Here is a 26,528-nt window from a genome sequence, read left to right on the forward strand (position 1 = left end):
CCATATAAGTATGCACTCATTCTATCACAGCAGTGAGAATATATCCTCCTCATATGCAGACATTGAGTCTATAGAGCCCTAATGCTCCACCCACTTGCATACAGTCTACACAGCCCTAATCCTCCCCCCATGTTATGATTTACTCCTGGCTCAGCTGCAGCTGAGCCTTATTTTTAGTTTCACTTCTGATACAGGTCACGTTAGGGGTTAATCCTTCTTGCCTCATTCTGGAGGTCAGGCTACTTTATTAGGGCACTGTTTCTCTGGGACTACGCCAGTGATTTTTCTGGCTCTGCTGTGTTCTGCTCGTGAGTAACCTGTTGTCTGCCCTGCCCCCTCCTGACCTCCGTGTTCACCTGACCTGTTGTTAATCTCCTCTGTTCTCTGTTTTCATTTTGTCAGTTTCTCTCCCACTGTCTCTTTTCAGCTCCCTGCTTGTCTGTCTCCCTGTTCGTTCCTCATCTGTTTACCTTGATTCCGTTCTTGTCTTCCCATTCTCCCTTGCTTCTGAGTTCTGATTTCCCGGCTACTGACTATTTGCTTCCCTCTGACTACTTTTAGACTTTGCCCCTGTGTATTTACAAGACCTCATGTTGTGATTCGGCTTTCTGACGATTCTACTGCCATCTGGTGGGCTTGACTAGTATTACCTCTGCTAGGGAATTCTCTGCTCATACGTTTTCTCCACTTTAATGCCCCCTAGTGGTTTACCAGCTATCTGCCTTTTCAGGTAGTTTAATGAATCCTCTCTGTCCCACATTACTGCCCTGTACTGCTATTGTACATCTTAGAGTACAGCGTGACACCCCCCTTGCTTACCAAAGAATGGGTCATCAAAAGGACAAGTCTAATGCATGATGAAATAAGTGCTGGGCATTATTTCAACAAGTAGGCAGTGACCATTGTCTTACATCATGACACAGTAATCAGCCAATGGCTGAGCAAAATAAAAAAAAAAAATCCTGCTTTACACTATACAATCTAATCAAAAGAATTAAATAATTTGAGAATAAAATAATAGTTTATCTGCTGCATGCCTGTAAAGATGAGTTTTCAGAGCTCTGACGTCTATACATGTGCTCTCAGTTCTCACCAGCTGAACTGAAAGTGAAGTAACTGTATAGACTAGTATGGTAATTGTCTACTGATAAGATCAGAGAAAACACAATCCTTTAGCATAAGAAAGGCTACAGTAAAGCCCCTGTCACATTTAGCGACTTACCAGCGATCCCGAAAATGATGCGACCTGATAAGGATCGCTGGTAAGTCGCTGGGAGGTCACTAGTGAGATGTCACACAGTCAGACCTTACCAACAACTCAGTAACGATACAGGTCACAGTAGCGACCTGTATAACGATCTCTGCTGCCATTGGGACCCTGTCACACAGTGTTAAACATAGCGATGTGTCCTGCCCAGCAGGACATCGCCTTTGAAGAAAATGGTCCCAACCATTCAGCAAGGACTAGAGATCTCACAGCAGGGGCCTGATCGCTGGTAGGTGTCACACATAACGATATCTCTGTTGCATCAACGATCTCATTAGCGATCTCGTTAGCGATCTCGTTGTGTGTTACGGGGCCTTAAAACAAACACAATTGTCAGACAGAATTTATTAGTGCTCTTTTCAGGTCAACATTACACAGTAATAGGATCAGCTAACACAAGGAGAAGAAGAAAATCTTTTAATTTACAATGTTAAATGTTGACAACTGAATTGAACTATTTCTATGTGAACAGTAGAGATGAGCGAACCGGTCCCGGTTCGGCTCGAGGTCGGTTCGCCGAACGGAGGTCCCGTTCGAGTTCGGTTCGTCGAACGTTCGACGAACCGAACTCGAGCCAATAGGAAACAATGACAGGCAATCACAAACACAGAAAAACACCTAGAAAACACCCTCAAAGGTGTCCAAAAGGTGACAAACAACTCACAACACAACACAAACACATGGGAAAGTGACAAGGACATATACTCATGCGAAAACAAAACAGCTGGACAAGGAAAAAGAGGAGGACACACAGATATATGAGTATATGCAAGGAAACATCGATTCCATTATTGTGCAACTTGAGCCCTGCTCATTTTAGGCTTCAATCTGGATAAATTGCCTGAGCTCGCCACGTACGCCTTGGGGATCTTGTCATTTCCTGCAGCCAGCGTTCTCTCGGAACCTGTCTTCAGTGCTGCTGGTGGTCTGCTGGCAGATAAGCACAAGCGTCTGCCCACTGACAATGTGGACATGGCTCTCAGAGGACTTTTCTTCCCCTGGGTCAGCCAGGGGACGGGAAAGGCACGCGTATTTTTGAGAGTGCTTCATGCAAAGCATCTTTTTCTTTTTCAAAAGGGGGCTCAACCGATGCCAGTCAAGTGGGGTGTGTGTGGCCCAATTAGTGGCAACGAGGGAGACTGTGGTTGGAGTCCCCTCGCTGTGTTTCTAAAAGAACCAAGATGAAAAAGTCATGGCTCTCAGAGGACTTTTCTTCCCCTGGGTCAGCCAGGGGACAGAAAGGCACGCGTATTTTTGAGAGTGCTTCATGCAAAGCATCTTTTTCTTTTTCAAAAGGGGGGTCAACTGATGCCAGTCAAGTGGGGTGTGTGTGGCCCAATTAGTGGCAATGAGGGAGACTGTGGTTGGAGTCCCCTTGCTGTGTTTCTAAAAGAACAAAGATGAACAAGTCATGGCTCTCAGAGGACTTTTCTTCCCCTGGGTCAGCCAGGGGACGGGAAAGGCACGCGTATTTTTGAGAGTGCTTCATGCAAAGCATCTTTTTCTTTTTCAAAAGGGGGCTCAACCGATGCCAGTCAAGTGGGGTGTGTGTGGCCCAATTAGTGGCAACGAGGGAGACTGTGGTTGGAGTCCCCTCGCTGTGTTTCTAAAAGAACCAAGATGAACAAGTCATGGCTCTCAGAGGACTTTTCTTCCCCTGGGTCAGCCAGGGGACGGGAAAGGCACGCGTATTTTTGAGAGTGCTTCATGCAAAGCATCTTTTTCTTTTTCAAAAGGGGGCTCAACCGATGCCAGTCAAGTGGGGTGTGTGTGGCCCAATTAGTGGCAACGAGGGAGACTGTGGTTGGAGTCCCCTCGCTGTGTTTCTAAAAGAACCAAGATGAACAAGTCATGGCTCTCAGAGGACTTTTCTTCCCCTGGGTCAGCCAGGGGACGGGAAAGGCACGCGTATTTTTGAGAGTGCTTCATGCAAAGCATCTTTTTCTTTTTCAAAAGGGGGGTCAACCGATGCCAGTCAAGTGGGGTGTGTGTGGCCCAATTAGTGGCAACGAGGGAGACTGTGGTTGGAGTCCCCTTGCTGTGTTTCTAAAAGAACCAAGATGAACAAGTCATGGCTCTCAGAGGACTTTTCTTCCCCTGGGTCAGCCAGGGGACGGGAAAGGCACGCGTATTTTTGAGAGTGCTTCATGCAAAGCATCTTTTTCTTTTTCAAAAGGGGGCTCAACCGATGCCAGTCAAGTGGGGTGTGTGTGGCCCAATTAGTGGCAACGAGGGAGACTGTGGTTGGAGTCCCCTCGCTGTGTTTCTAAAAGAACCAAGATGAACAAGTCATGGCTCTCAGAGGACTTTTCTTCCCCTGGGTCAGCCAGGGGACGGGAAAGGCACGCGTATTTTTGAGAGTGCTTCATGCAAAGCATCTTTTTCTTTTTCAAAAGGGGGGTCAACTGATGCCAGTCAAGTGGGGTGTGTGTGGCCCAATTAGTGGCAACGAGGGAGACTGTGGTTGGAGTCCCCTTGCTGTGTTTCTAAAAGAACCAAGATGAACAAGTCATGGCTCTCAGAGGACTTTTATTCCCCTGGGTCAGCCAGGGGACGGGAAAGGCACGCGTATTTTTGAGAGTGCTTCATGCAAAGCATCTTTTTCTTTTTCAAAAGGGGGGGGTCAACCGATGCCAGTCAAGTGGGGTGTGTGTGGCCCAGTTAGTGGCAACGAGGGAGACTGTGGTTGGAGTCCCCTTGCTGTGTTTCTAAAAGAACCAAGATGAACAAGTCATGGCTCTCAGAGGACTTTTATTCCCCTGGGTCAGCCAGGGGACGGGAAAGGCACGCGTATTTTTGAGAGTGCTTCATGCAAAGCATCTTTTTCTTTTTCAAAAGGGGGGGGTCAACCGATGCCAGTCAAGTGGGGTGTGTGTGGCCCAATTAGTGGCAACGAGGGAGACTGTGGTTGGAGTCCCCTCGCTGTGTTTCTAAAAGAACCAAGATGAACAAGTCATGGCTCTCAGAGGACTTTTCTTCCCCTGGGTCAGCCAAGGGACGGGAAAGGCACGCGTATTTTTGAGAGTGCTTCATGCAAAGCATCTTTTTCTTTTTCAAAAGGGGGGTCAACTGATGCCAGTCAAGTGGGGTGTGTGTGGCCCAATTAGTGGCAACGAGGGAGACTGTGGTTGGAGTCCCCTCGCTGTGTTTCTAAAAGAACCAAGATGAACAAGTCATGGCTCTCAGAGGACTTTTCTTCCCCTGGGTCAGCCAGGGGACGGGAAAGGCACGCGTATTTTTGAGAGTGCTTCATGCAAAGCATCTTTTTCTTTTTCAAAAGGGGGGGGTCAACCGATGCCAGTCAAGTGGGGTGTGTGTGGCCCAGTTAGTGGCAACGAGGGAGACTGTGGTTGGAGTCCCCTCGCTGTGTTTCTAAAAGAACCAAGATGAACAAGTCATGGCTCTCAGAGGACTTTTCTTCCCCTGGGTCAGCCAGGGGACGCGAAAGGCACGCGTATTTTTGAGAGTGCTTCATGCAAAGCATCTTTTTCTTTTTCAAAAGGGGGGTCAACTGATGCCAGTCAAGTGGGGTATGTGTGGCCCACTTAGTGGCAACGAGGGAGACTGTGGTTGGAGTCCCCTCGCTGTGTTTTACATGCTTTTAGAAGGTTTCAGCATCTGCAAACTGTTGGCTACCAAAATGCTGCCTTTCCAACACCTGTGGTTATAGACAATGAGGAACATACTGATGAAGATGAGACGCAGATACCCGATTGGGATGACAACTGAAATATTCGGTCAGGGCAAGAAGAGGCTCGGTCTGAGGGGGAGGGGAGTACAAACACAACAATTGATGATGAAGTTCTAGATCCCACCTACTGTCAACCCACAGTCAGACACTCGAGGAGGTCAACAGAGGCGGTGGAGGAGGATGCAACCGACGACGAAGTTACCTTGCGCCTTCCTGGATAGAGTCGGAGCACTGGTAGCACGTCTACAACTGCATCCTCAGCCACCACTCTGCCTCTGAGCATTATTCGGGGTGGATCAACAGGTCGCATGGCCTCTAAGCTTTGCCTAGCCTGGTCCTTTTTTGACATAGAAAAAGATCGCCCAAATTATGTGATCTGTAAAATTTGTCATGGTTCTCTTAGTAGAGGTCAAAACCTCAGCAGTTTGACAACTTCTTCCATGAATCGTCACATGAATAAATATCATATGGCCCGGTGGGAAGCTCACCGTGCTGCAATGCGGCCTAGCGGAGCGAACCATCCACCGCCTGCCCCTTCCAGTGCATCCGTGCGCTTGTCATCTTCTAGGACTGTGGGGACAGCTGTCACACCTGTTTTTCCACCCACAACTTCCACCACTGTAACCGCAACAGGCAGTTTGCTTGGTAGGTTGTCAGTTGGTTTGGAAGGGGAAACAAGTACGTGTGTACAGCTCTCTCAGACATTGATAGCACCAACGTTGGATGAAGGCAACATCATGTCTCCGCCTGCACTTTCCTCACAAACCTGCATTTTTCCAGGGACACCCTACTCAACACCGTCTACACACAGCAGCCAGATCTCTGTCCCTCAGATGTGGTCAAATAAAAGGCCACTTCCTGCGACCCATGACAAAGCTAAGAGGTTGACTCTATCCCTCTGTAAGCTGTTGGCTACCGAAATGCTGCCTTCCCGCCTAGTGGACACACAGGATTTTAGAGACCTTATGTCTGTCGCTGTGATCCAGTACAAGATGCCCAATCACCACTGCTTCTCCAAGAACAGCATGCCCGCGCTACACCAGCATGTCGCACACAACATCACCACTTCCTTGAGAAACTCTGTGTGCGACAGGGTGCATTTCAACACAGATACTTGGACCAGTAAGCATAGACAGGGTCATTACATGTCACTGACTGGGCACTGGCAAACTATGGTGAGAGATGGAGAAGGGTCTGCTGTCCAAGTCTTGCCGTCCCCACGAGTTGTTTCAATCCTTCTTCTGTATGTAGAAGTTAATACACTGCTTCTGCCTCTTCAACCTCGTGTGGGTCCTCCACCTTGGCGCAAACCCTGTGTGGTCAGGCCACCCTTCCTTGTAACTGCGCACAAGGAATACCACACACCTCCTTACTATGCTGGCAGCAGAGCTCAATGCCATCAGGCGGTTAAAGGTTTACTTTGAAATGTATGGGAAATGTGAGTCACACCGCTGAGAAGTTGTGGACGGTTAGCTCTGGAGACCGAGTTTCATCAATGGTTGTCTCCACTCAACCAGCAGCCAGGGAAGGCCGGGTGCGACAATGATGCAAACATGGGTGCGGCCCTTCGCTGTGACAATGTGACACACATGGCTTGTGTGGTTCACGTGTTGAACCTGGTTGTCCAGCAATTTTTAAAGCACTATCCTGGCCCACATGGCCTTCTGCAGAGAGCACGGTGTAACGCCTTCCTTGATCCACACACTCAGATGGGCTGTTAATGATAGGCTAGAGGGAAGCCACTCACCAAGTAGGACCCCTAGAACCCTGAAACCCTTTAACCCCTATACAGGGATTAGGAATTACACAGGGCCCAAGGTGATTAATACCTGTGGAAGGCTGCATTTCCAGAGAATAGTAGTCAGGCAGGGTCAAAACATTAATTGAGGAACAGGAACAGAATGGGACGGGCAGGACTTAATCAGAAAACAAGCAGAGGTGAAATGCGGATCGGCCAACAAGGTACATAAACAGCAAGCAGGAAAAGTAGTCAGGTAACAAGCACACAAAATCATAAAACTGAACTGGGGGTAAAATTAACCAGAGGTTCATAGCTATGTCTGGCAGTGGTCAAAAGACAGGATGGGCATAAAAAAGGGTGTGGTGTCTTCCCATTGGTTGTAGCTGTATGATGGTATTTCAACTGTGAGATACCCACCAGCTACATTCAGCCAGAGATTCTGCATCTGTCAAGGTAATGCAGCCCAGTGTGTGAGCATAACCTGCGTCCACCTGCGCCGCTGGCATCGACTCCTCTCCCATCATCAGCACTATTCATGAAAGGAACACGTTGTCACCTGGCGACCGGAGTACAAATTGACGGAGCGGACTCCGTTGGTGACTTAACAGCCGTGTGCAGCAATGATGCAAACCTGGCTGCGGGCCATCAGCAGGGCAATGTGACACGTGCCTTGTATGGCTCACGTGTTGAACCTAATTCTCCATCAATTTTTAAAACACCATCACGGCCTACATGGCCTTGTGCAGCGTGCACGCTCGCTATGTGCTCACTTCCATCGTGCGCACACAGCAGCTCAACAACTTTCGTCGCAACAGAAGTCTTTAGGTCTGCTGGTTAAACGCCTGAAATGCGATGTGCCCACACGCAGGAATTTGAATCTGCACATGTTGCAGCGTTTGTGGCAGCACCGCCGAACCCTGCTGCAATACGTTATGACATATAGCCTGGCCTAACTTGATCCAGAGGTGGTGCAGATCACGCTGCTGGAGTGGTGTCAGATCAAGGACCTATGCACCCTGCTACACAGTTTACAAATGTCGACGAAGATGTTTAGCACTGGCAATGTCCTTCTCAGCGTGACAATTCTGGTCATCTACATGATGGAGCGCACTGTAATTATTATTCGGAGTCAGGTGTTGGGACAAGAGGAAGGGGAGGAAGTACAGGAGGAGTCATATGCGGAAGGGATAACAAGATCTACGAGGTCCAGATGGTCAGCGGCACCTAGGCGGCAGTCATGGTGAGGGAGAGTGATTAATAAGGGTGCATAGTATCAGCAAAAAGTGTTGAGGAAGGTGCAGGAGCCAATGAAGAAATGGAGGACGAACTTGCGATGGGCATGGAAGACTCAGCAGATGAGTGAGAGCTTGCTCACATTTCGGTTGTGCGAGGTTGTGGTGAGAGGGCAGAGGAAGGAGGCACGATTCTCACCTCTCTGCCACCAACACACCAAGGACTTGGTCCTCCTGGATGCACAAGACACATCAGCGGCTTCTTGCTGCACTACCTACAACATGACCCTCGGATTGTACGAATTCAAAGTAATCCAGAATACTGGGTTGCCACACTGTTACATCCCCGGTACAAGACAAAATTTGGCAAAATAATTCGTGCCATAGAAATGGACGCACGTATACAGGAGTATCTGCAGAATGTGGTACGCAATCTTAGATCTACTTTCCCACTAAACACCAGTGCTGCACAGAGTGAATCTCAACGCTTTGTCATGGATAGGAGGAAATGGTCTTTTACTTGTCCACATCTGAGGGACCGAGGGCTGGCTGCTGTGCTGAGATGGCGTTGAGTACGGTGTCCCTGCAGAGTTGCACTTTTGTTCATATACCAAAATGAGTTGAAAAAGGACAGATGCTGGTGGAAAGGGGAACAGGTGTGTTGGAAAGGGGAAATAAGTTTTGGTCCGTGGATTTGGTGGTTAAGCAACAGTAACATTTGCTGAAGAAACACCATCTGTTACAGTGGGACTGGCAGATTTGGATAAAGTGGTATATACTATGTTACCGCTATATAACGTAAATTAATAAGAAAAGAAAGAGAAAGGTATATATCACCTTCAGCAGTCAGTGTCCACCGTGCTCCCAGTTGGAAAAGGAGAGTTTGGCAACTGGAAGGTTTGGTGGAGGATACAGAGCTGTGTGGCTATGAAACTAATAGTATCCTGAACCGAGTTAGAAGCCATTCGGATCTGGAGACTGGGAGCCCTGTTAGCGTCACAGGGTCCACATGCCCACCCAGCCCAGGAACTCCCTGTTAACCACACAGGGGCCATTGAGTACGCTGACCGTGTGCGTAGGGGCCACACCTGTGGACAGCAGGCGCATCAGCAGCAGCAGGCCTGTTAATGCCACTGGGCTGCACAAGCAGGACTTGTAGGACAGGAGCTGGTCTTAACCGTTCTGCGTTACCAACTGTTGTGGTGGCCTGCATCCACCACCCTATCCCTGCCTACCTCTGGCCTAAAGCCGCAATGGGTTCAACACATGGAGGTGTGCTCTTTCGGAGCATAATAGAAGACTGCGCACCTCCTTGTTGGCTCCAGCCCCTTTTATAACCTGGGTCCGCCCCAAACCAGGGTGAACCACAATGCACCTCCTGGAGACAAAAGTAAAGTGACACGTCATGAGTGGCATAAGTAGCGTCCTATTTGGAACCGCAACTTCAATGATGACCTCATGGCTGCCATGACCCAAACACCTCACCAGTCATCGTCTGACCATCAATAATGCGGTGACAAGTCATAGGGGTGGGCCTCTGCAAGCCATTTGGGAGGACAGCTGATGCCCTGTGGTCTATATGGGACCCCCACATCAGGGGCAGGGCCCAAGAGTTCATTACCGTACCTAGTCTCTGATGCAGTAAGTTCCTGAGCATGCTCAGTAGCATGAAATACAGTCTCTGAAAAAAGACTATCAGCTTTAGCATGGTGTCTAGGCACAAAACAGGACTTAGACCCAGCACTTAATGCAAGCACCTGTGCAAAGAGGCTTTTCACACTTAGTGTGGGAGCATGCGCTGTATCCCGAAATGAAGACTTAGCGTCAGGAATAACACAGTCAGGCTGAGCATACTCACTAGGCGAAACACTGTAATTAGGCTGCAGCTGGGGTAAATCGGCACACGCATGCGCACTAGCTGCCTCTCCACACTTAGACGTGGAGGGGAAATTGCTCTTGGAGATGCTGTCTATGAACAGAAGGAAAAGCTAAAGGAAGCCTCACTTTCTATCCCTCCGAATTATGAAATGCAGCAATGAATTCCATGAGTTTGCTATAACATTAGCGTAGCAAAATGTGCATGAGGGTGTCATGTAGAGGTGCTATAAATAGCTTGGCACCAGTGGGGCACTAATGGAATACAACAGCCAGTTCTATGATGCCACAAAATGGCAGTATTTTTTGCTATCATTATAGCTCATTAAAAACAGAGCAGGAGGGTGTCATGCAGAGGTGCTGCACATAGATTTGCACTAGTGGGACTATACAGAAGTCCAATAGCCACGTTTAGGATGCCACTAGGTACACTGACTGTTTGCTAGTATAATGGCTGAGTTAAAAAAAGGTGGAGTGTGCAATGCAGGCAGACGTGCTGCAAATATCTTTACAATATTGTGTATAGACAAAAGTCCAATAGCCACGTTTAGGATGCCACTAGGTACACTGACTGTTTGCTAGTATAATGGCTGAGTTAAAAAAAGGTGGAGTGTGCAATGCAGGCAGACGTGCTGCAAATATCTTTACAATAGTGTGAATAGACAAAAGTCCAATAGCCACGTTTAGGATGCCACTAGGTACACTGACTGTTTGCTAGTATAATGGCTGAGTTAAAAAAAGGTGGAGTGTGCAATGCAGGCAGACGTGCTGCAAATATCTTTACAATATTGTGTATAGACAAAAGTCCAATAGCCACGTTTAGGATGCAACTAGGTACACTGACTGTTTGCTAGTATAATGGCTGAGTTAAAAAAAGGTGGAGTGTGCAATGCAGGCAGACGTGCTGCAAATATCCTTACAATATTGTGTATAGACAAAAGTCCAATAGCCACGTTTAGGATGCCACTAGGTACACTGACTGTTTGCTAGTATAATGGCTGAGTTAAAAAAAGGTGGAGTGTGCAATGCAGGCAGACGTGCTGCAAATATCTTTACAATATTGTGTATAGACAAAAGTCCAATAGCCACGTTTAGGATGCAACTAGGTACACTGACTGTTTGCTAGTATAATGGCTGAGTTAAAAAAAGGTGGAGTGTGCAATGCAGGCAGACGTGCTGCAAATATCTTTACAATATTGTGTATAGACAAAAGTCCAATAGCCACGTTTAGGATGCCACTAGGTACACTGAGTGTTTGCTAGTATAATGGCTTAGTTAAAAAAAGGTGGAGTGTGCAATGCAGGCAGACGTGCTGCAAATATCTTTACAATAGTGTGAATAGACAAAAGTCCAATAGCCACGTTTAGGATGCCACTAGGTACACTGACTGTTTGCTAGTATAATGGCTGAGTTAAAAAAAGGTGGAGTGTGCAATGCAGGCAGACGTGCTGCAAATATCTTTACAATATTGTGTATAGACAAAAGTCCAATAGCCACGTTTAGGATGCCACTAGGTACACTGACTGTTTGCTAGTATAATGGCTGAGTTAAAAAAAGGTGGAGTGTGCAATGCAGGCAGACGTGCTGCAAATATCTTTACAATATTGTGTATAGACAAAAGTCCAATAGCCACGTTTAGGATGCAACTAGGTACACTGACTGTTTGCTAGTATAATGGCTGAGTTAAAAAAAGGTGGAGTGTGCAATGCAGGCAGACGTGCTGCAAATATCTTTACAATATTGTGTATAGACAAAAGTCCAATAGCCACGTTTAGGATGCCACTAGGTACACTGACTGTTTGCTAGTATAATGGCTGAGTTAAAAAAAGGTGGAGTGTGCAATGCAGGCAGACGTGCTGCAAATATCTTTACAATATTGTGTATAGACAAAAGTCCAATAGCCACGTTTAGGATGCAACTAGGTACACTGACTGTTTGCTAGTATAATGGCTGAGTTAAAAAAAGGTGGAGTGTGCAATGCAGGCAGACGTGCTGCAAATATCTTTACAATAGTGTGAATAGACAAAAGTCCAATAGCCACGTTTAGTATGCCACTAGGTACACTGAGTGTTTGCTAGTATAATGGCTTAGTTATAATGAGTTGGAGTGTGCAATGCAGGTAGAGGTGCTGCAAATGTCTTTGCACTAGTGTGACTATAGCAAAGTCCAATAGCTACCTATAGGATGCCACTAGGTACACTGAGTGTTTGCTAGTATAATGGCTTAGTTATCATGAGTTGGAGTGTGCAATGCAGGCAGAGGTGCTGCAAATGTCTTTGCACTAGTGTGACTATAGCAAAGTCCAATAGCCACGTATAGGATGCCACTAGGTACACTGACTGTTTGCTAGTATAATGGCTTAGTTATGAGTTGGAGTGTGCAGAGGACAGGAGGGTACAGTGCCAGAATTTTGGGGCTCTGGATAGAGGAATGGAAGCCTGCCTTTCTATCCCTCCTAATAGGGAAATGCAGGGAGGAAAAAAAAAAAAAAAATGGCGATCGCCATTATAGAAACAGCAGTGATCTGAAGGCGCTGTTCCCGCACACTATACACTGAAATGTCATAATAGTGTGATTCACAGAGTGACTTACACTATTACAGCAGAAACCAAGCTAGGATTTAGCTGGTTTTTTGCTGCTAGAACCGTTCTCGAACGTTTCTAGAACTATCGAGCTTTTGCAAAAAGCTCGAGTTCTAGTTCGATCTAGAACATGCCCCAAAATCACTCGAGCCTAGAACTGGAGAACCACGAACCACGAACCGCGCTCAACTCTAGTGAACAGCAGGGTAAATAAGATACAGCGAAAAAAAATTTGCACATAACTATACTGGAAGCGAATCCATTTGCAGTATCGTAATTTGAAAATGTATGTATATGTAAATTTGTACGGACCAAAAGGACATGGATAAATTGATAAATAGTAGTAGATGTAAATGCAATATATAATCCAAAATGAGATTATAACTCCTTTATGTCACTCCAAAAATGGCTGGAGATTAGTATAAAAGGCTAACGGTCATTTTTGACCTGTCAGTACAAGTGTAAAAAAACCGTGGAGCAAAAAGTAAACAAAAACAAAACCTACTCATAGAAAGAACTCCTCAAATGAGGATAAGTCAATTAACCACAAGTTTCAGAACTGCAGAATGAATATTTAAAACAATATCAAACAGATACAGAACAGCAGGGTTAAGTCATACTGTCCCCGATAAAACCAGACCTCTTTCCTGTGAGGCCATCCCAGTTACAATGCAAGAAGTAAAAAACTAAAACGCCAAATAAATATGATGCAAGTGTGAAGCCCCACAGGTGTTGTGTCGGTGCATTACCTTCAGGGACTCCACTCGGCTGGATCTGGTCACAGGTAGGGAATCTTCGGTTTTGATCGTGACGCCACTCTCAGTATTGCGGTCAGTGGGGACCGCCACTGCAGGTTAGGGGACGCCTGGGGCTGATGGTGGGTGCAGTCGGATGTAGTAGCCTCCTGAGAGTGAGGCAAGCCCCAGGGCCCTGTGTAGGTTTGTAGTACCACAAGTCGCAGAATGACTCACACAGGCAGAAATGTCTTTCAAGGGCTTTACTCACATTTGATGGCAGGGTGAGTAGCCCGGGCGTAGCTGGGATGAACCAGATGGGAACCAGGCATCCTTCAGGCTGACTTTATGAGGGTGACTACTGACTCGCCTTCCTTAGCCCTTGGTGGTTTGGGGTGACCCCGACTTTGAGTCCCTATGGGGGTCACCCAGGGAAGATGCTGCAGCCTCTCTCCCCCTTTTGGTTTGCCGTTTGCTTGTTCCCCGGACCAGGCCACTCCAGCTGCTTGCCTCCTGTGACCTATGGGCCCTCACTGCGGTTACGTGGCTGCGGCTTTTGTGGTGTTGTGGTGTGGGCTTTGAGAGCCCCACACCGGCAGGTTTAGCAGAAGAAAGCTGGATCTATCTTCGCTTCGGGATCTGCCGCCCGGTTGGGCCTGGTGCTCTCTAGCAGTCTCCTTACTTCCCACTCCGTGCTTTCTCTCTAGCTGAAGCTGGCTTTCAGGTAGCACTCCTAGTTGACCGTTCTCCCCCGTCAGTAGCCACTGCGCGGGCGCTGTTAGACAGCATCAACCCCACAGGTCTGCTCCTCACTGAGCCCTCTGGAGTTCTCCTCTAACTGACTCACTGCTCCTCCTCTCCTGTTCTTGCCTACGCCACCTAGCAACCAGACTCTCCACCACACCCCTTGAGAGGAGATGGAGGCTTTTTGACCCCCTGCCACTATTCCAGTGGAGGTATAGGCTTTGCCCCCTCCTGGGATCCCCAGGGGTCCTCTCAAAGGTACATGTGTGAGACCTGGTCACTATGCGCCTGTGTACCACACCCCAGTCAGCCTTCTGGATTACCTGTGTTGTACTGTCCCCAGCATGGGTGCAGTACTCAGTGGTGCCTGACCAGGTCAGGGGCGCCACATTCCCCCTTAGTTATCACCAGCACGTCCTCGGGCTGCAAGACAACATTTTAAAATGCATAAAACATTAAAACATGTAAAACATTTTTAAAACCACCAGGTATCAGACATCACCCCCCTCCACCCACAAGTCCGTTAACCCACCCAAAAACCCTTTCACGTTGGCCGCGACTTCAGCCACTTCTGGCAGGATGTAGCGGCGGCTTTCATGGGCTGGTGGTCTTCAGGGTATACCTGGCCTGGTGGATCCGCGCCTTCAGCCTCTTCCGGCAGGATGCAGAGGCGGCCTCCACAGTTGGTGCTGACCAGGTACCCTCTTTGTGGTGGTGAGCCAAGGCCCCATAAACAGGCGTGCTCTCTGGTTGCAGGCGAGCCAAGCCCCTAAACAGGCTGGCTCTGGTGGTGGTGCCTCTGGTGTAACTATTTACACTGCGAGAGTTTGTGGCTATAGCCAGTTCATAGCCTTAAGGTTTATTTCTCACAATAGTTTTTGTGGGCACATACTTAAACGTGAACGTTGCAAAACAAAACTTTTCAAAACTTCAACTGGTAACTTCTTTCTTTACTTTACTTTACTCTTCTTTACCAGGGCTTGAGCCTGTATGGCGGTGGCACCTGCTGCTTTCCTACTCTTTGTCGTCGTCTGTGGTCGTCTCATCCGTAGGTTCTTTTTCTCTGCTTTGTCTTCCTTCTCTTTCTTTAGGACTTTGTGTTACGTCCAGAGCATACAATCCTCTTTCGCCTTGATGCATAGTAAACTGGACTGAATCTCCCATCTTTAGATTTCTGCCAGGGTGTCCTCTAGGCAGATGAGCTTTCACATCTCTTCTGTTGACAAATATCCCATCCTTGATACCAGGTGCTACGATGAATCCATATCCACTTCTCAGATTAAAATCCTCCACTACTCCTCTGAAAAGGGGTCCTCTGGCCTGGGCTTTGGACCTTCTCAGGGCTCGTTTTTCTTGCAGGTCTCTGGCGGTGACTTCCCGCTGCTCTGGGGATGACGGTGCAGGGGATAGTTGCGTTCTGTTGCGGTGTGTCTTACGAGCTGGATTCTGTAGGGTGCAGCTCACAAACTCCCAGGTAAGGCTTTTGGGCAGTTCTTCCTCAGCCGAGGGTATCGGGTCGTCCTCATCCCAGCGAGAATAAGGCAGCATCTCGGGCTCTGGGTATGGCTCTGGAGTCAGCCTCTCAACCTCCTGGCCTCCTCCCCCCCTTAGTTCTTCCTGGCACTCCTTGGGTAGCAGTGCTGGGGATGGACCGACCTCGTTTTGCCGGCCCAGGTGGGGAACTCTTTGCCGTGGTTGCTGCAGGAGTTGTCGGGATACTCTTTGGGGTGTGCGGAGGGAGCATGTACCGCTCCACCATCTCCCGTGGGAACTTAGCTTCCAGGTCGGCTTTTAGCTGCCAGTATGCGGAGTCCTCACCTACCAGGGATTGCCTAGCAGGGACTTCCTGAACCTGGGGAGCCTTGTCTGCTCTGGCTTTGCAGGCCGGGGTAAATGGTACGTCAGCCTTGTCTTGGCGGGCCGCGCCTGGCATGGCGGCGGCCTGGTCTTGGCGGGCCGCGCCTGGCATGGCGGCGGCCTGGTCTTGGCGGGCCGCGCCTGGCATGGCGGCGGCCTGGATCAGTGTCGTTGTTGCAGGGGGCTCTGTGCAGGCTGGGCCGGGCGTCGCTGCAGCGTTCGGGGCTTGGCGGGCCGGGCAGGGCATCGCTGCGGCGGCCGGGGCTTGACGGGCCGAGCAGGGCATCACTGCGGCGGCCTGGGCTTGGCGGGCCGCACCTGGCGTGGCTGCGGCCTGGCTCAGCATCGCCGCGCCGGGCGCCTCTTCAGGGATCGCGGGCGTGGCAGCAGGGGTCGGGGCACTGGCGCTAGCCGGGGCATCACTCGACTCACCCTCCGTTGACAGCATCGGGGTCTGAGTTGTCACCGCCCGATCTGGCACTCGGTGCGCGGCTCTCTCCTCGTAGGCCCGAACCGCCGCGGTCATCCATAGAAACTCCTCGCGTCCCTCTCTGATCAGCCTTCCGACCCTGGCTTCCAGTTGATCGCAGAACTCGGCGAGCTCCCGACACCACCAGGCAGCGGAGCCTGGCTCTGGGTCTCTGCTCTCAGACGCCATCTTCATTAGCAAGCTGCTGGCTTCTCTTCTGCTCCGCCGTCTCCGGACGCTTCCGCTCTCTTCGCTGGCAAGCTCAGAACTCTGCAGGGGATCTCTGGGTAGCCACACCTCTTCGTGGGCGGTAACTTCTTCCAGCGCGGGCTGCTGTTTTTTTTCAGCGCGCTTTTCATGGTGGCAATATGGCGGCGCTTCCAATTTTTCAAGCGGACCGCCTAGGCACATGGTCACCTGTCTGAACAGGTCTAGTCCTTATCCTGTTCGTGACGCCAGATGTGAAGCCCCACAGGTGTTGTGTCGGTGCATTACCTTCAGGGACTCCACTCGGCTGGATCTGGTCACAGGTAGGGAATCTTCGGTTTTGATCGTGACGCCACTCTCAGTATTGCGGTCAGTGGGGACCGCCACTGCAGGTTAGGGGACGCCTGGGGCTGATGGTGGGTGCAGTCGGATGTAGTAGCCTCCTGAGAGTGAGGCAAGCCCCAGGGCCCTGTGTAGGTTTGTAGTACCACAAGTCGCAGAATGACTCACACAGGCAGAAATGTCTTTCAAGGGCTTTACTCACATTTGATGGCAGGGTGAGTAGCCCGGGCGTAGCTGGGATGAACCAGATGGGAACCAGGTATCCTTCAGGCTGACTTTATGAGGGTGACTACTGACTCGCCTTCCTTAGCCCTTGGTGGTTTGGGGTGACCCCGACTTTGAGTCCCTATGGGGGTCACCCAGGGAAGATGCTGCAGCCTCTCTCCCCCTTTTGGTTTGCCGTTTGCTTGTTCCCCGGACCAGGCCACTCCAGCTGCTTGCCTCCTGTGACCTATGGGCCCTCACTGCGGTTACGTGGCTGCGGCTTTTGTGGTGTTGTGGTGTGGGCTTTGAGAGCCCCACACCGGCAGGTTTAGCAGAAGAAAGCTGGATCTATCTTCGCTTCGGGATCTGCCGCCCGGTTGGGCCTGGTGCTCTCTAGCAGTCTCCTTACTTCCCACTCCGTGCTTTCTCTCTAGCTGAAGCTGGCTTTCAGGTAGCACTCCTAGTTGACCGTTCTCCCCCGTCAGTAGCCACTGCGCGGGCGCTGTTAGACAGCATCAACCCCACAGGTCTGCTCCTCACTGAGCCCTCTGGAGTTCTCCTCTAACTGACTCACTGCTCCTCCTCTCCTGTTCTTGCCTACACCACCTAGCAACCAGACTCTCCACCACACCCCTTGAGAGGAGATGGAGGCTTTTTGACCCCCTGCCACTATTCCAGTGGAGGTATAGGCTTTGCCCCCTCCTGGGATCCCCAGGGGTCCTCTCAAAGGTACATGTGTGAGACCTGGTCACTATGCGCCTGTGTACCACACCCCAGTCAGCCTTCTGGATTACCTGTGTTGTACTGTCCCCAGCATGGGTGCAGTACTCAGTGGTGCCTGACCAGGTCAGGGGCGCCACACAAGTAAGGTTAATTGCTCCAGAAATTGGTAGCATTTAATTTAATTTAATAAATGTCCCCAATGTTCATCAATACAAAGAGCCTTAACATAGAGAAAACACAAGTGCTAGTTATGTATTTATTTAGCAAAATTGATTAAATCACCTCTTCAAAATAAATGCTGACCTTTTGAGGTTACTTAAGGACTGGACTGTGAAACATTGCACTAACTTATCTAACCAAAGGAATAAGCTGTACACATAGAGGCTAAATCTAAATACTTTAACTGTACACACCAAGTCATGATGTAGCCATATACAGGATTTTTGAAAGCTGTAAATCTTCTTTCCCAGCTCTGTCCACCAAAGTCGCTTATTGGGAGGTGGAAATTTTAAGACCTTGTGTGTTAGAAACTGAATTTACCTAGATAAAGACAATAAACATTTGTTCAATCCGTCTCTCACGTACTGTAGGTGAAGATCAGACCAATTTATAGAGGAATGTATTCACTGTAATAAAAATGAGGTCAAGCTAGCTGAAGTACAGGACAAATATGTCTTTAAGCCATTTGTAGCAAAATCAGCTTATATAATATAACAGTATTTCACCTAAATCATATATTTATATAGATATATGTAAGTTTTGGTTTCCTTTTTATGAAGCGCTTGCTTGGTTTTGGATAACTGTTCAAGGGAAATTTTTAGTTTGAATTATTTTCATATGATTTCTGTTTTTATATAACATTACAGGTACTTTCACATTGTGATGTTATTCTGGTAATTGACACACAACCTAGAATCAACTGTCTCCACAATTAACTTTTCTGCTGACAAAAATGTTATCTCGTCAGATACACTTCTATTCTAATAATAATTGTCCTCACTTGAGAACCACCACATCAGGACGGCCATTATCACTAGATGTGATTAGAAATAAGTTCAGCTTTTTTATACTTGTTTTTTCATGTGTTTGTATCCCTGTCTCTGTTATGTAAGTGAATAAATGTAGCTGTATTTACTGTAAAGGGGTGAGTGAGTGCATCTCATCTTTTTTGCATCAGGATGGTATTTTAACCTTGAGTACTGTGACACATCTCTTTGGGATGTCTGTTGTATTACTGAGCACTATAAGGTTACAGCAGCCACAGATGCTGGGACTGAAGTGAAATGAGCACATAGTAAGTGATGAGCAAATGTATTCATCACTATTCGTTATTCGCACAATAGTACGGTATTCGGGCTATTCGTTATATTGTGAGTAATAGTGTATTCACCTTGCTATATTCAGATGTCCCGACCAGCCGTTTTGGCGCCTGATTTGCAGCCAATACACATGCTGGGCTTACTAACCAATCACAGTAATGTCCCAGCCATCTTGATTCTGGCATTACTGTGATTGGCTGGCCGCTCAGCATCATAGAGTCTATAAAAGTCCGTTCACCGCCATTTTGCATACATTGCGTCTGGAGCCAGCATTTTATGAGCATAGGGATAGAGCAACCAGCTGCTAGGGAGAGTGTAGACCTCTTAATAACACAAAAAGCCCTTTTCAGGGCTACCTGCAGTGTAGGTCAGTGTAGCATATGGAGGGCCAGATTTCTGAGCAGGGAAAATGTTATAATGTTTTAAGCAGTGTGTGTCACTACCTTTATTATACCATCCAGAAACCAGGGGAGGACGCCAATCCTGCCGGTATACCCCGTTTGTCTTGCATAGGTGAGCTTCCAGTACATCATGTCTTTAATTTGTGCAAGTTATTCAACCTTGTGCTGGTCTTTTATCTTTTTTCCATATGTGAGTGTACTACTGACTTATATTTTGGGGTTTGACACATTATATGCTTTTTTATTAAGCATTGTTGCTACTCACACATTGGGTTACTTTCTGGAATTGCACCCCTTCTTGTTTTTTTGTGCTACCTACCATCACTGTCCACCTGTTTAATAAAGTTTACCATTTAATTAAATACATGGGTGTTTGATAGCATCTTTTTTTCTAGTTCAGAAACCAGAAAACAAAAGCTCTTTTAAGAGCTGATAGCACTGAACAAAATTACAGAAGGGAGGGAGAGATTGTGGATTAGGTAGGGAATTGGGACCTGTTTCCACAATATTTAGGGGTTCACAGCCTGACTTATGTCATTCTTCCACATCAGCCACATTAATACTTTGTTAGTGGCTATTGCAAATAATTACAAAGCAGTACTCTAGCAATCAGTGCTGCCTGATACAGTAAAGCACTGTTCCTGTTTCCACAATATCTAGGGGTTCACAGTTTGACTTGTGCTGTACACATCAGCCACATTAATAGGATGCTAGTGGCTTTGGCAAATAGTTTCAAAGCAGTACTCTAGCATTTACTGCTGCCTGATACAGTAAAGCACCGTTAATGTTTCCACACTATTTACGGGTTCACAGCCTGATTTGTGCCAACCATCCACATCAGCCACATTAATACTTTGCCAATGGCTTTTGCAAATTCAAAGCAGGACTCTACCATTTAGTGCTGCCTGATACAGTGAATGCACCGGTCCTGTTTCCACAATATTTAGGAGTTCACAGCCTGCCTGGTGGCATCTAGATCAGCCACATCAACACGTTGCTAGTGGCTTTTGCAAATACAAAGCGGGACTCTACAATTTTGTGCTGCCTGGTACAAAGTATTCACTTTTACTTTCTCCACAATATTTTTGGGGTCAAAGTTTGCATGGCTTGGGCTTTCAACATCTGCAAATATGTTAGCAAAACTGAAAATGACAAATAAAGCAGTTGTTAAGGGGCAGGGACATGGACGTAGGCGTGGTATTGTCAGTAGTGGGCAACGAGGCACTGAGTTTGTGTCAAGTCAGAAGAAGCTTGATGCATCCACCATGTTCCTTGCCTAATTTTCGGGTCTGGAACGTAAACGTGTGTGTAAGCCAGAAGAGCAAAAACAGAATCTGTCTTAGGTGGAAGACAAGGCATCTTCACATTTGTCAAGCAGTAGCAATCTTCCACAACCACACAGTCTACTGTGGATATACAAAAGGCTGGCCCATCCCGTCCTCAACCTGGTCCTCCTTCCACCTCTTTATCAGTCACAGGAGAGACATGACCCCAAGCTTGGCCACTCTGATGACCTGTTATATACATATCCTTTGGTTGGCTCTGGCCTCTTTCCATTCAGCATTAAAGAGGGACGTGAGGAGGTGGCATGCTTTGATGCGCAAGTATTTGAGGACCTACAGCCAGAAGAACACCACTTAGAGGAACATAATTTACTATCCCCAGAGGTGGAGGCTGATGACGATAAGACACAGTTGCCATCAGGTCAGCCTACAATCTCAAGTGGGAAGGAGGATGAGATGGAAGATGAGGTAGTCAATGATGAGTCCACTGATCTGACTTGGAAGTTTGACAAGCATAGCCAGGATAGCAACACAGAGGAAGATGGATATGTAGCACCAATACATGCACCAAGGCGTAGTGGTTTGCCCTGAGTGAGAACTGGATCAACTATTCCCAAGAGCACCCCCACTGTTGCCCAAGTCAGGGCAAAGAGGCATTCAGCCACTGTCTGGAATTTTTTCCCCAAAGTCCTTCAGAAAAAAACAATGTATTCTGTAGCATGTACCATACCAAGTTGTGCAGAGGTCAGGGCAAAGGCAACCTGAGCACCACCAGTATGCGGAACCACATGGCAACCAAGCACCCCAGTAGGTGGGCAGAACAGCAGGGTACCAAATTTGTGTCTGTAGGTCAAACTACTGCCATGTTACTTGTGTTACATCCTTCACAAACTGCTGTCCAGGAAGCAGGCATTCATACATCCTGCCCACAAGGTGCAATTGCACAGATAGAGCAAACATCAACCACATCCACTTCCTTGTCCCAGGGAAGTGTCCAGTTGTCCGTGCCTGAGATCTTGGAAAGGAAGTGTAAATATCCAGCCATGCACCCACAGGCACAAACCTAAACTCACACATTGCCAAATTGCTAGCCGTAAAGATGTTGTCATTTAGGCTTGTGAGAACACAGTGTTTCCATGATCTCTTGGCTGTGGCTGCCCCACAATACAGAGTTCCCAGCCGCCACTATTTTGCCTGTTGTGTTGTCCCCGCGTTACACAAGCACATGTTAAAAAATCTCAACCGTGCTGTAACCAACGCTGTAACCGGGAAGGTCCACCTAACAACAGACACGTGGACAAGTAGTTGTGGACAGGGACAATATATATATGTCATGGCACACTGGGTGAACCTGGTGGAGGCTGGGAAATAGTTTCAAACTGTAACATCACACATCCTACCCACACCAAGAATAGCAGGCCCAAATTCTACCAGCATTTCCCCCTCATCATATGCCACATCCTGTCTCCCCTCCTCCTTCTCCTCCTGCTCCTCACCCTCTGCTGAATTACCACTGAATTACATCACTGCCAAGCTGGGAGCTGTGTAGCAGTGCATCGGCAGGGTGGCAACACGCTTTGCTGAAGCTGATCTGTTTAGGTCACAAACACATACTGCAGCAGAGCTGTGGCAAGGTTTAAAAGAGCAGACCGATCAGTGAATCTCCCCTCTGCACCTCCAACCCGGCCTGGTCGTTTGCTGCATAAATCGGCATAAGCTTGTGGTGGCTTTAAAGGTCAGCAAGCTGGTACATGTACCATGCATGCCTCACGTGCTGAACCTAGTTGTTCAGAAATTTATGAAAACATACCCTGACTTTCCGTACCTACTTGAGAAGGTGTGCCGTATTTTTGCCCATTTCCGCCAGTCATCTACCACTTTTGCTTGTGTAACAGTGCTGCAAAAGTGCTAAAATTTGCCAAGTCACCGACTCATGTGCAAATTGCCCACGTGGTGGAAGTGTACATTCTATATGTTGGCGAAGATTATTGAGCAGCAGAGGGCAGTAGCTGCATACCAGCTTCAACCTGCCCGTCAGACTGAGAGTCAGCCACCACACATAACAACTGTTGAGTGGGTGTGGATTGCTGACATTTGTGAAGTTCTTGAGAACCTTGAGTACATTAACCAAGCACGTGAGCGGTGATCAGGATATTACCAGCTTAACTATCCCGCTGCTGTGTCTGTTAAAACAATCACAGCATAATCTCAAAGAGGAAGCTTTGAGTGGCCAGCATGTGGCTATGGAGCCAGATTTCCCAATGGGCGATGCAACCCAGCCCAGTCAAAATTCTGAGGCAACATTGGGTGATGATGAGGAGAATGAGGAGGAAAAAGACTTGTTTTTCTGTGCCACCTAGGGGACTCCTAATTAGAGTTGAGCGCGGTTCGTGGTTCGTGGTTCTCCAGTTCGCGGCTCGAGTGATTTTGGGGCATGTTCTAGATCGAACTAGAACTCGAGCTTTTTGCAAAAGCTCGGTAGTTCTAGAAACGTTCGAGAACGGTTCTAGCAGCCAAAAAACAGCTAAATCATAGCTTGGTTTCTGCTGTAATAGTGTAAGTCACTCTGTGAATCAAACTATTATCACATTTCAGTGTATAGTGTGCGTGAACAGCGCCTTCAGATCACTGCTGTTTCTATAATGGCGATCGCCATTTTTTTTTTTTTTTTTTCTTGTCTTCCTTCCCTAAGCGCGCGCGTCTTGTGGGGCGGGCCAGCATGTCAGCCAATCCCAGACACACACACAGCTAAGTGGACTTTGAGCCAGAGAAGCAACGGCATGTGTGATAGGATCTGCATGTCACATGTCCCTGCATTATAAAACCGGACATTTTCTTCACGGACGCCATTATCTGCCTTCTGCGTCTTTGGTGTCAGACATCACTGTCGCAGCTCCGTCTTCCTGAGTCCTATAGCCGATACAGCTGTATGCGCTGCATACACAGCGTTAGACAGCTTAGGGAGAGCACTTTATAGCAGTCCTTTTAAGGGCTCCAACCGGCAGGGTCAGAGAGCCATAGGTGACAGGTCCTGCAAACAGCAACAGCGTCTGTGTAGCCCAGGTCAGGGATTTCCTACCTGCATTTCACCATTAGGAGGGAATAGAAAGGCAGTCTTCCATTCCTCTACCCAGAGCACCACAATCCTGCCACTGTACCCTCTTGTCCTCTGCACACTCCAACTGATAACTAAGCCATTATACTAGCAAACACTCAGTGTACCTAGTGGCATCCTATACGTGGCTATTGGACTTTGCTATAGTCCCACTAGTGCAAAGACATTTGCAGAGCGCGTCTGCCTGCATTGCACACTACAACTCATTCTAACCAAGCCATTATACTAGCAAACACTCAGTGTACCTAGTGGCATCCTATACGTGGCTATTGGACTTTGCTATAGTCCCACTAGTGCAAAGACATTTGCAGAGCGCGTCTGCCTGCGTTGCACACTACAACTCATTCTAACCAAGCCATTATACTAGCAAACACTCAGTGTACCTAGTGGCATCCTATACGTGGCTATTGGACTTTGCTATAGTCCCACTAGTGCAAAGACATTTGCAGAGCGCGTCTGCCTGCATTGCACACTACAACTCATTCTAACCAAGCCATTATACTAGCAAACACTCAGTGTACCTAGTGGCATCCTATACGTGGCTATTGGACTTTGCTATAGTCCCACTAGTGCAAAGACATTTGCAGAGCGCGTCTGCCTGCGTTGCACACTACAACTCATTCTAACCAAGCCATTATACTAGCAAACACTCAGTGTACCTAGTGGCATCCTATACGTGGCTATTGGACTTTGCTATAGTCCCACTAGTGCAAAGACATTTGCAGAGCGCGTCTGCCTGCGTTGCACACTACAACTCATTCTAACCAAGCCATTATACTAGCAAACACTCAGTGTACCTAGTGGCATCCTATACGTGGCTATTGGACTTTGCTATAGTCCCACTAGTGCAAAGACATTTGCAGAGCGCGTCTGCCTGCGTTGCACACTACAACTCATTCTAACCAAGCCATTATACTAGCAAACACTCAGTGTACCTAGTGGCATCCTATACGTGGCTATTGGACTTTGCTATAGTCCCACTAGTGCAAAGACATTTGCAGAGCGCGTCTGCCTGCGTTGCACACTACAACTCATTCTAACCAAGCCATTATACTAGCAAACACTCAGTGTACCTAGTGGCATCCTATACGTGGCTATTGGACTTTGCTATAGTCCCACTAGTGCAAAGACATTTGCAGAGCGCGTCTGCCTGCGTTGCACACTACAACTCATTCTAACCAAGCCATTATACTAGCAAACACTCAGTGTACCTAGTGGCATCCTATACGTGGCTATTGGACTTTGCTATAGTCCCACTAGTGCAAAGACATTTGCAGAGCGCGTCTGCCTGCGTTGCACACTACAACTCATTCTAACCAAGCCATTATACTAGCAAACACTCAGTGTACCTAGTGGCATCCTATACGTGGCTATTGGACTTTGCTATAGTCCCACTAGTGCAAAGACATTTGCAGAGCGCGTCTGCCTGCGTTGCACACTACAACTCATTCTAACCAAGCCATTATACTAGCAAACACTCAGTGTACCTAGTGGCATCCTATACGTGGCTATTGGACTTTGCTATAGTCCCACTAGTGCAAAGACATTTGCAGAGCGCGTCTGCCTGCGTTGCACACTACAACTCATTCTAACCAAGCCATTATACTAGCAAACACTCAGTGTACCTAGTGGCATCCTATACGTGGCTATTGGACTTTGCTATAGTCCCACTAGTGCAAAGACATTTGCAGAGCGCGTCTGCCTGCGTTGCACACTACAACTCATTCTAACCAAGCCATTATACTAGCAAACACTCAGTGTACCTAGTGGCATCCTATACGTGGCTATTGGACTTTGCTATAGTCCCACTAGTGCAAAGACATTTGCAGAGCGCGTCTGCCTGCGTTGCACACTACAACTCATTCTAACCAAGCCATTATACTAGCAAACACTCAGTGTACCTAGTGGCATCCTATACGTGGCTATTGGACTTTGCTATAGTCCCACTAGTGCAAAGACATTTGCAGAGCGCGTCTGCCTGCGTTGCACACTACAACTCATTCTAACCAAGCCATTATACTAGCAAACACTCAGTGTACCTAGTGGCATCCTATACGTGGCTATTGGACTTTGCTATAGTCCCACTAGTGCAAAGACATTTGCAGAGCGCGTCTGCCTGCGTTGCACACTACAACTCATTCTAACCAAGCCATTATACTAGCAAACACTCAGTGTACCTAGTGGCATCCTATACGTGGCTATTGGACTTTGCTATAGTCCCACTAGTGCAAAGACATTTGCAGAGCGCGTCTGCCTGCGTTGCACACTACAACTCATTCTAACCAAGCCATTATACTAGCAAACACTCAGTGTACCTAGTGGCATCCTATACGTGGCTATTGGACTTTGCTATAGTCCCACTAGTGCAAAGACATTTGCAGAGCGCGTCTGCCTGCGTTGCACACTACAACTCATTCTAACCAAGCCATTATACTAGCAAACACTCAGTGTACCTAGTGGCATCCTATACGTGGCTATTGGACTTTGCTATAGTCCCACTAGTGCAAAGACATTTGCAGAGCGCGTCTGCCTGCGTTGCACACTACAACTCATTCTAACCAAGCCATTATACTAGCAAACACTCAGTGTACCTAGTGGCATCCTATACGTGGCTATTGGACTTTGCTATAGTCCCACTAGTGCAAAGACATTTGCAGAGCGCGTCTGCCTGCGTTGCACACTACAACTCATTCTAACCAAGCCATTATACTAGCAAACACTCAGTGTACCTAGTGGCATCCT

General features: G+C 47.9%; 1 protein-coding gene and 1 pseudogene across 1 annotated transcript in view; one reads left to right on the top strand and one right to left on the bottom strand.

Moving 5' to 3' along the window:
- Positions 1-26,528, top strand: part of GLRA3 (glycine receptor alpha 3) — a 502,398-nt gene that overhangs the window by 49,524 nt on the left and 426,346 nt on the right. The window lies entirely within an intron of this gene.
- The window catches only part of LOC142303179 (uncharacterized), an 85,327-nt pseudogene that overhangs the window by 2,501 nt on the left and 56,298 nt on the right, over positions 1-26,528 (bottom strand).

The sequence above is a fragment of the Anomaloglossus baeobatrachus genome, chromosome 1 (genome assembly GCF_048569485.1).
Source record: "Anomaloglossus baeobatrachus isolate aAnoBae1 chromosome 1, aAnoBae1.hap1, whole genome shotgun sequence".
NCBI classification, from domain to species: Eukaryota; Metazoa; Chordata; class Amphibia; order Anura; family Aromobatidae; genus Anomaloglossus; species Anomaloglossus baeobatrachus.